The sequence below is a fragment of the Mustelus asterias genome, chromosome 20, assembly GCF_964213995.1.
Source record: "Mustelus asterias chromosome 20, sMusAst1.hap1.1, whole genome shotgun sequence".
Classification (NCBI taxonomy): Eukaryota; Metazoa; Chordata; class Chondrichthyes; order Carcharhiniformes; family Triakidae; genus Mustelus; species Mustelus asterias.
The window spans coordinates 65,583,514-65,594,531 of NC_135820.1; the positions used below are offsets into that span (position 1 = coordinate 65,583,514).

General features: G+C 41.5%; 1 pseudogene; it reads left to right on the top strand.

The window, feature by feature from the left end:
* Positions 1–6,608: 6,608 nt before the first annotated feature.
* On the top strand, positions 6,609–6,812 carry LOC144508767 (U2 spliceosomal RNA; annotated as a pseudogene).
* The last annotated feature ends 4,206 nt before the right edge of the window (positions 6,813–11,018 follow it).

Here is an 11,018-nt window from a genome sequence, read left to right on the forward strand (position 1 = left end):
CAACCATTGTTCAATCAGGAGTGTAGAATAACATGCATGGAGCATCACCAGTGATACCTGAGACTGAGGAGCCAATTTGATGAAGTTACAACACAGGACTACATGTATACTAACCTGCAGAAGCAGCATGTGGTCGATGGAACAAAGCAATCTCACAACTAATATATCAGATCAAAACAAAAACAGAAAATGCTGGAAAATCTCAGCAGGTCTGACAGCATCTGTGGAGAGAATTGAGCTGACATTTTATGCCTGGATGGCCCTTCATCAGTTCTGAATCTATGGATCCTGAAAGCACTCTACCTGTAGTATTAATGATTTGCCCTCCAGAACTAGCTACACCCATGGACAAGTTGTTGCATTACAGCAAAAGCACTGGCATCTGCTCAATAGTGTAGAACATTGCCCGGGTAGGTGTATCCACAAAATGCAGGACATGTCCAATCTGGCCAATTCGTACCCCATCGATCTATTCTTAAACATCTGCAAATATTGGTAGGTGTCATCAACGATGCGCTGGCACATCAATAACCTGCTCACCCATCCTCAGTTTGAGTTCTGCCAGGACCACTCATCTCCTAATCACAACACCTCCTTGGTGCAAACGTGGACAGAAAAGCTCATCTCGAGAGGTGAGGTGGGGGTGACAGCCCTTGACAATAAGACTGCATTTGACGTAGTGTGGCATCAAGGAGCCCTAGGAAAACTGAAGTCAATTGCAATCAGGAGGAAAACTCTCCACTGGCTTGAATCATACCTAGCACCAAAGAAGGTGTTTGTGGTTGTTAGAGGCCCTGGGACATCACTGCAAGAGTTCTTCAGCATCGTGTCCTAGACCCAACCACCATAAGTCGCTTTATCAATGACCTTCCTTACATCATAAGGCTAGAAGTGGGGTATTTGTTGATTATTGCACAATGTTCAGCATCATTCGCAACTCCTCAGATATTGAAGCAGTTGTGCCCGCACGGAGAAAGACCTGGACAACATTCAGGTCTGGGCTGTAGCAAGTAGCTTTTGTACCACACAAATGCCAGGCAATTGCTATCTCCATTTGCAGAGAAGCTAACCATCTTGCCTTGATGTTCAATGGCATTGCCATTGATGAATTCCACATCCCCCTCCCCCCACCATCATCAACATCCTGGGGGTTACCATTGACCAGAAACTTATCTGAACCAGCCATATAAATACAGTGGCTACAAGAGCAGGTTAGAGGCTGAGAATGCCATAGCAAGTAACTCACTTGACTCCACAAAGTTTACCCAACATCCACAAGGCACAAGTCAAGAATGTGATGGAACACTCTCCACTTGCCTGGATGAGTGGATGAGTGCGGCTCCAACAATACAAAAGAAGTTTGATGGCTTACAGGAAAAATTACCTTTTTAATTGATGTCCCATCCACCACCTTAAACATTCATGACCTCCACCACGAAGCACAACATTTCATAAATGCAATGCAAGAACACATCAAGCTTTCTTCAAAAAACACAACCACTACCACCTGGAAGGACAAGGGCAGCAAACATATGGGAAAGCAATCAACTGCAAGTTCCCTGACTTGAAACTATACTGCTATTTCTTCACCATCTCTGGGTCAGAAACCTGGAACTCCCTTCCTAAAAGGACTATGGATTACAGCAGTGCAAAAGGGCTCACTTCCACCTTCTCAGGGACTATTAGGGATGGGCAATAAATATTGGCCTTGCCAGTGATGTTCACACCCCATAAACAAATGAAAAAAACAAAACACAGTTGTTTAAGCTGTATAGAGTGAGGTAGCAGAATCAGTCAATGTATTCTGCACCACGACAAGACCGATACTGCTCAGAAAGAGCTTCAGTGACCTTTCAAAGGTAGCCAAGGGAGGTCAAAGCATTTGTGCCAATTTACATCTCCCACTCATATGGCCTTCCTGTTCCTCTACTCTGTCAATAACAAGGTGCCAGGGAAACTCACTTATGCAAAAGGAACCCTCTGAAAACACTGAAGCACCACCTTTACTCAAAATCACTCTGATAACACACTGTGCATGCCACATGGCCTCTGCAATTCTTCAGAAACACTTCACTTAAAATGGCAATGGACCCTCCACCTCTCATCATCATGGATGCACATGCTCATATGGGGTGGTGTCTATGCCACTTGCATGCTTTGAACATTGCTACCCTTCCCTCCAAAGGAATTTCCAGCCTATAACCAATAATGGAGCTATATAATCAGAGAAGGAACATATAACAGAAAACCTTGAGTTTGCATGAGCAGGGACTTTTGTAAATCGGAGAATGGTTGTGCAAAATGATGAGGTTGGACATGAGGCAGCAAAAAAGTTAGTAAAAGCTGGGAACGGCTCAACACATGTAATATATGTGTTTATTCAAGATTTCACATTGCCTTCGCAGGAAACCACTATTTCTTCAAGGAAACTCATTGCAGGAACGTTCTCACAACCTGCAAAACCTGGAGAGATTGTCAGTCGAGGAATATTCTGCAGCCACAAAACATCAGGAAGAATTGACATCCAAGGTGGCAACTTTTACAACTTTCAGTATGACCCCATTGATGCTTTGAGAACCAGCCTGAACACCTTATTTACACAGAATTTCTAAGACCTGATTGAAACAATTTTTCGGCAATGATATTTGCCAGAAACAAAGCTGAGCAAATGCTCAGTATCAGTGATTTGTAAGCATCGGTTGCAGATATTGTTGTCTCTCCAGAGAATAGCATTCAACCTGATTCTCTCCACAACAATAACATGCATTTATATAGTACTTCTAATACAGTAAAACATCCCAAGATGCTTAGGCCTTTAAAAGATCAGTGCCACTCAAACCTCACCTCACTGAGGGAGATTATAAAGCTAGTGGACTGGGAGTGCATCCTAGTAAATTAAATGGCACTAATGATGGACACAGTGTTAAGGAAAATATAGTTTAAGTAGATTACATTCTGAGTTCATTTCTATGAGTCTCTGTAAAGTTTTAGAGTAGAATGAAGACTTGGGTTCCTTTGAAAGTCTGTCTTATGAAGAAAATTGTCTGAAGTCTTTGAAAGTAAGAAACACTGTAAATTGAAAATGGATAGACATGAAGTGGTTTAATTTATTGTGTCAACCTTGATTTATTGAAAGTAACGTACCAGACATTTCGCTGATTGCTGGCAGCACGGGGCTACCTTCTCCCCTTTCAGTGCAGCCATTTCATGCTACGGAGACAGTGGAGGTGCCCCGCCCTTTTTTTTACATCATTATCTTCATCAGTTTCTGGAGCAGCAAGCCTTTTCTGCATTGGGATATTGTGCGGAATGCAACAAGTTGCAATGATTCTGACGTTATTGGTTTAGTTTTAATTCATAACTTCATGAGGTTTACCCAAGCACCGAAAATGAAGTTGCAAATGGTTACAATGATACGTCTTATCCTCGCATGGGCTTCCATAGATCTGTTGCTTCATTCTGTAAGTGGAATCCTTAGTGGTATAATTTTCCTGATTGGGAAGAAACCATCCTCATGTGTGGCTCCAAGTCATGACGACAAGTGTGATAGCTTGTCATATGAAGAATTCATAATGATAGCTTCCTGAGCATTGAGCACTCATGATGTGGAGATGCCGGCGTTGGACTGGGGTAAACACAGTAAGAGTTTTAACAACACCAGGTTAAAGTCCAACAGGTTTATTTGGTAGCAAATACCATGAGCTTTCGGAGCGCTGCTCCTTCGTCAGATCATTTCCACTCCATCTGACGAAGGAGCAGCGCTCCGAAAGCTAATGGTATTTGCTACCAAATAAACCTGTTGGACTTTAACCTGGTGTTGTTAAAACTCTTATTGAGCACTTATGCAGAATAAGGTGATTGATGTTTATTTAAAGTTTTTTTTAAGTTCATTTATTAGTCACAAGTAGGCTTACATTCACAAAGCAATGAAGTTACTGTGAAAATCCCCTAGTCGCCACACTCCAGCGCCTGTTCGCGTACACTGAGGGAGAATTTAGCATGGCCAATGCACCTAACCTGCAAATCTTTGGACTGTGGGAAGAAACCGGAGCACCCGGAGTAAACCCAGGCAGACACGGGGTGAATGTGCGAACTCCACAAAGACAGTGACCCAAGCCAGGAATTGAACCCGGGTCCGTGCTGCGTGAGGCAGCAGTGCTAACCACTGTGCCACCGTGCCATCCGTGTTGTATCCTAGCATCACTTTATTAGAATTACATTTCATTTCTGTGCATAACATTGAGAGGGATGTCAAATAGGGCTTTGAATGCTTTATGTCAATTGCCCCTTGCATCTGTGAGACTTTGCTGGTCTATTGGATCTGTCTCTTTGTGAAAGCATGCAAGTTGTGCAGCCATTTGAAATTTGAATTTATGATTTTGATAATTTGGTAACATTTTACCTGTCTAATATGACATAGGTGACCAGTTGTTGACTGGGAGAATCCAGTTGCAAACAGGTTAACGACAATGGTGGATGGTTAGAGGAAACATTGTTTTGCTGGTGAAATGGGCTTCAGAACTTCAACCAACTGTTGGCAAACCCCACTGGCACTCTAACCCACCTCCTCACCCCTGACTACTCAGTAGGATTTATTCTCTAAGAGTCATTAGTCTGGCTTCTTCTATGTTATCATCTTCCCCATCTTCATTCTATTTCCCAGTGAAAAGTTGTACTTTTTACGGTAGTACTAAAAATAGCAGCAAAAACCCTGACAAGATCACCAAAGCACTAAATAGGTTTACATGCTGCTGAGCAGTGTTAGTTTGAGTGGAAGCTAAAGAAAATGGGTCAGAGAACCATTGAAATGCAGCAGGATAGACTTCCTTCAGTTCTTACAGAGGACTGGTGATATTTGGGAGGATACTTTTGATGCAATCTTGCAGCAGTATTCTTCACAGAATGGACATAGTATTTCACAGTCTTATTTCACTTCATAAATTGTCCCAAGTACACCCCCCAAATTAGCAATAAATCAGAGGAAACTCTAGCCACAATAAGGTCCTAGACAAACACAAATACAGAAAGATATCCCATACAGACACCAAATAAATGTCTTTGAGGCAGAAACATGACATTATAAAGACTGGTGTAATCTTCATACAAAATAAGACCCTATACAGGACCCATTTCATCCATGTACTAGAAATGGTGACCCCCATACAGACTGCAATAGAGAGAAACCTTAACCATCTCATCAGAAAGGGTACCAAGTGAAGGCACCAACCAAAAGAATGCAGTAATAAAGCAATAAAGAAAAACAGACACCCTAGAGATCCTATAAGTACATATAGATAGGTAGATGGCAGACAGCAACGCAGAGAATGAGGCCCCAGAAAAATCTTTACATGGAGAATCATCTGACAGGCAACCAGTAGAAATACGCGGGATTTTACAGCCTCTCTCATCCCGAAACTGTAAAATCCCGCCCAAGGTCAACAGATTTTTCCATAGCCTGCCCCTCGTCTGCTCCGATTCCTGTGGCGGGCGGGACGGTAAAATTTCAGCCAATTATTGTGTGCACAGGCACAAATACCAATGAAACGTTCATGCAGGCACGAGTAATGGGAGTGAAGCCCCACAAAGGAACAAGAGTGGAAAGATCCATACAGACACCAATACACAATGAGATAAATAGACCCCTTACAGGAACTAGTGACAGTCAGAATGCATTTACACTACAATAAAGAGAGTGATGGTAGCATTGTGGTAATGTTATTAGACTAGCAATCCAGAGACCCAGGCTAATGCTTGGGTTCAAATTTCACCACTCAGCCGACAAAATTTAAAAAACAAAATCTGGAATTGAAAGCTAGTCTCAGTAATGGTGACCATGACAACCATCCTCAGTCGTTGTAAAAAAAAACCTAATGTTCACTAATGTCTTTCAAGGAAAGTCATCATTAACCAGTCTGACTCCCGACCCACAGCAATGTGGTTGACTCCTTACTGTCCTCTGAAATGCCTTAGCAAGCCACTCAGTATAAGGGCAATTAGGGACGGGCAACAAATTCTGGCCTTGCCAGTGCCACAAATCCATGAAAGGATGCAAAATAAACTCAAAAATAAGGACAGGGCCCAATGTAGAAGTTGATATTCAATTTCGACACTTGTGCAAAGAATGTGATCCCCATATGGGCACCAGTAGAAAAAGTCCTATCGAGATCGGGATGCAGTTAGAAAGCCGAATTTACTTTTAAGAGCGGACTGGCCATCCGGGCAGTCGGTTCTCTTGTGATATGTTATCTGTGGCACCTCTTACGAATAAAATCCACAAAGAGAACACAGCGGAGAGGGAGGGGGAGGGGGGAAGCACCTACATACTAATACTGAGAATAAGATCTCTACTGGCATCATCAAAAACAAAAATGGACCCAATGAAGACTCCAATAGGCAAAGAGATCCCACACAGACCATGAATGAAAGATACCGATATAGAATGACCCCGGTGACAGAATAGAGTGAGTCTGCATACGGATATCCAATTAATGAGAATAATGCAGATACCTCGGTGTAATGTGTGAACCCAAGTTATAGAGAAATCAATATATATGTAAAAAAAGAGTGCAGATAAAGGGTGAGGTATGTTGCATAAATCTTAACAGTTGATCGCTTCTTGGCCTTTTGGCTAAGGTCAAGTGTAGTATGGATAGGATGCTGCACTTGGTTGAGGTCATCAGGCTACACTGAAGCTTCATATGTTTTATACGAAGCAATTTTTAAAAGCGGCATCTCGGCCTTTTGGCTAAGATGCAAATGAGCTCAAGTCTTGGAGGAGGTATTACTTTCCCTCCTCCAATCAGCTTGGCTCATGTAGATCGGGCCCAGGACAGGGTGATTTGGTCACTCGCCCTGTCTTGTCAGCCTGGATCGGAAATGTCTCAACTTGTTGAGACTCTGAATTGGATTTGATTTGATTGAATTGGAAAAGTACAAAAAAAAACAGTTGGAGTGGACCGGCCTTTTGGCTAAGATCAAGTGTAGTTATGCGGATGCTGCACTTGGCTGAGGTCATTGGGTCAGATTATAAGCTTCATATCAATTTTTAAAAGCGGTATCTCGGCCTTTTGGCTAAGATGCAAATGAGCTCAAGTCTTGGAGGAGGAATTGCTTTCCCTCCTCCAATCAGCTTGGCTCATGTAGATCAGGCCCAGGACAGGGTAAATGGTCGCTTGCCCTGTCTTGCCAGCCTGGATCGGAAATGTCTCAACTTGTTGGAGCTCTAAATTGGACTTGGTTTGATTGAATTGGAAAAGTATTTTAAAAAATTTTTTTAAACAGTTGGAGTGGAAGCCATGCAACTGCCAATGGTGTGAATTCCTACACAGAAAACCTGAACAGCCAGAGAGCCACTCGGATTGACTCAACATACAAACACCTTAAGAGGGCAAGACCTCAAGTAATAATCTATTACTTGTTTAGATAGAGTGGGGGTGGCGGGGGTGGGGAGGGGGGGAGAAGACCAGTGCAAAAGAAAACAGTTTCAACTGATCTAGATTATTACCCGAATCGGGGTGTGGCCCTTCGACAGAGAGTGCACCCAGAGAGTGAGAGAATTGATTGAATGAACACTACACGGTCAGTGAATGAGTCACCGTGGAGGGAACAACTTTACGAAGATCGGTACAGAGTGTTACCACATTACAGAGCATTCTCACCTCAAAATAGAAAGAGCGATTATAACAGTGTAGACATTCTGCTTATTTTAACAGTAAGTTCATGCAAACCTTTTCTGTTTCAGCTACAGAAACATTAAACATTTACTGTTAAACATACCCTAGCCATATGGTTCATATTATTCTCATCAAGTACTTATGTTTTGATTTTATTTAAAATGGGCATCTTGCCACATTGGCCAGGCTTAATAGACATATCAATTATTTGCAACCGTTTTGTTAGAATAATAAAGGAAAAAAATAAGTTGATTTCAATAATAATACCCGGACCTTGTAAAAGTGTAAAAAAAAATTAAATATTTTAAGATGACAGCACGCCGTTTGTTTTCTATTGAATAAAATAATTTTAAGTATAGCATCCACCATACCACAACAAATAACTAGCATTTATATTTCAAGAACTGTATACATAATTAAACATGTATACACGTATATACTATTGCGGAAATCAAGTCATTGAGATCAGTTAACAGTAATAATGCAGCCTCACACAATGATACACAATGATACAATCATCACTTAACAGAAACTCTGGTTTATGTTTTGACTGCTGCTGTCAGGATCTTCATTAACCTAGGGAAACGAATATTGTATTCATATGTTCAATGGAGTCACTGGGAAAGAGTCGAGGCTAAATGTTACCATTTCGCTTGAGTCGGTTAGATTAGTTAAAATTCGCATTTATGATCTGAAATGCATTAATTTCAAAAGATACCCGCAGAACGTACAAGTTAAACAAACCAATGCTTAAATGGGCGTCGCATCTTTGAATGGGCATCACACGATGAGTGTATTAAAACTTTTATCATTAGTTATTTTTTTCATCTATTGTCTGTGATTACCTCTGATTGTCTACACGCCTCCTGAAGCAGCTGTATTGATTCAGTCTAGAATGGCAATTTATGTTTTTAGAAAATGTACGGTGCGGGAAAAGGCCATTCGGCCCATCTTGTCTCCGCCGGTCCAAAAAGAGGAGGGGGGGGGGCAAAAAAACTAGCCGCTCATTTTAATGCCACCTTGCAGCACCTGGTCGGTGGCCGTGCTTTAGATGCGGGGTTTCTTTATTTCGGAATGTAGGAAACATTCCTGCTGTGCTGTCACACATGGGCATTGGAAACACATTTCGGGGTTTGGCCTATTGGCCTATAAAATAAACGGACTGTGTTTCTCGTTGTAACGAGGACCGTGCATCCTATATTTCTCTCTCTGTCACACGCGCACACACACTGTTTCTGTGTCTCCTTTAATTAAGAAGTTATTTACATTATCAGTGGAGGACAAACAATGTCAGCTGACACCCTCTTCACTTGGTTGCCCCTCCTAGCAAGACTCCCCCACAGCAGGTCACAACCCACCCCCCGCCCCCCCACCCCCACCTCCTCACACCAACAGGACATCGTTGCCCTGGAACAGGCTAATGCAATCATCGAAGTCAATCTAGATGATATTAAAATAATCCAGTAAAGGGGGATTTCACTGTTTATTGTTTGGACATAATTGAATTTACGTCGCCTGTCAGGAGCCTGTTATTATTAACCAAGTGACGGACAAACAATCACAACACAATGCGTCAATTTACTCCTCATCACGGCGACAATGACATCTTAACAATTTTGCCCTGATATTTCCAGTCCATTAATCAAACTATCCTGATCCCTCAGAGCATCGGTGGAAGGTGAGTCCAGTTGTAACTTTTTGACCAGATAAGCGTCCTTGGTTTGAGCCCGGCCGCATTTGATTTCAAACACGAAGTGGCTTAACATTTAAGACGGTAAATCGAATTAAGATCCGGATTTATTATGACACCATTGCATTCCCAAAACGAACCTGAAATTGACAAGTTGGTGGGTGGGAAGGAGAAATTTCCAACTTACCGCGGCGAATTCCTGCTGCTGTCAGGGCCTGACTTAAGAAGGCAAGCTCTGAGCGAAGTAGAATTACTACACGTACCTTTAAAGATAACCTCTTGTGCTGTCTGGGGTTCATTTATCTACAATGGAAACGTTTTAAATGGGAACGGCGGTAAATGTAAAGAAAGGACGGTCTTTGATTCCTTTTGAAATTGCTGGGGGGGGGGGGGTTGCTCTTAGGGGTATACTAGCAAGAAGGAGCACTTGGAATCAAAGGACATGGGGCAAGGAATGATTTGTGCATTACATTGTATTGTTTCTGTGCTGATTATAGCAGTCTCAGAAATGTGCAGTCCTTTCTGGGCAGCACTCAGCAATGGGGCGAATGACATTTGACTGGTGTACCTCAACATTTTCACATGCATCTATTAAACTCTTTGTTATAATCCGATGGTCCTTTTAGGTCGATGGGTTGCTGCTTTTTAAATAGATTGCAGATTATCCTGCTTACCTGCAACGAGCTATTAATATCGTGTCGCTCTGTCACCAGGTATTTGATACTGAGTTAAATGACTTGGTTCAAGCTATTTCCCGGAGAATAAAGGAAGAATAACAGCAACGGGGGTCAGCGTGACCCAAGGGCAGCACAGTTATTTTAACTTTGCTTCACCTCCTGTCCCTGCTTGAAACCTATCTCCGTGAGGAATATTACAAACACACACAGACAAACACATGTATATAAACGCACATACACTCATATATAAACACACGCACAAATACATACATACAAACACATAAACTAACACATATAAACACACATACACATACAAACACACATACAAACACATATATAAATGCACACACACATAAATACACACACAAATACACACACATACAAACACACACACAAATACACACACATACAAACACACACACACAAATACACACACATACAAACACATATATAAATGCACACACACATATTCACACACACAAATGCACACACATACAAACACATAAACATATACACATATAAACACATAGACAAAAGAAACACACACATACAAACACATATATAAACACACACAAATACACACACATACAAACACATAAACATATAAACACACATATAAACACACATACAAACACACATAGAAACATATATATAAACGCGAACACACACATATACACACGCATAAAACACCCACAAATACACATACAAACATACACATAAACACACATTCACATACAAACGCATATAAATGCGCACAAATACACACACATATAATAAACACACGCAAACACACATAAACATACAAAGACACTCAAACACAAACATACAAACACACTCACAAACACACACACACATTATATTTATCTGGACAGTTGGTATTAAAACAAATTAATCGCCACCGAAATGCAGAGAAAGGAAATGGTCAGATTGGTTGGGTAAAACGATCACATTATAAGAGGAATTAAATATAAAGGAACA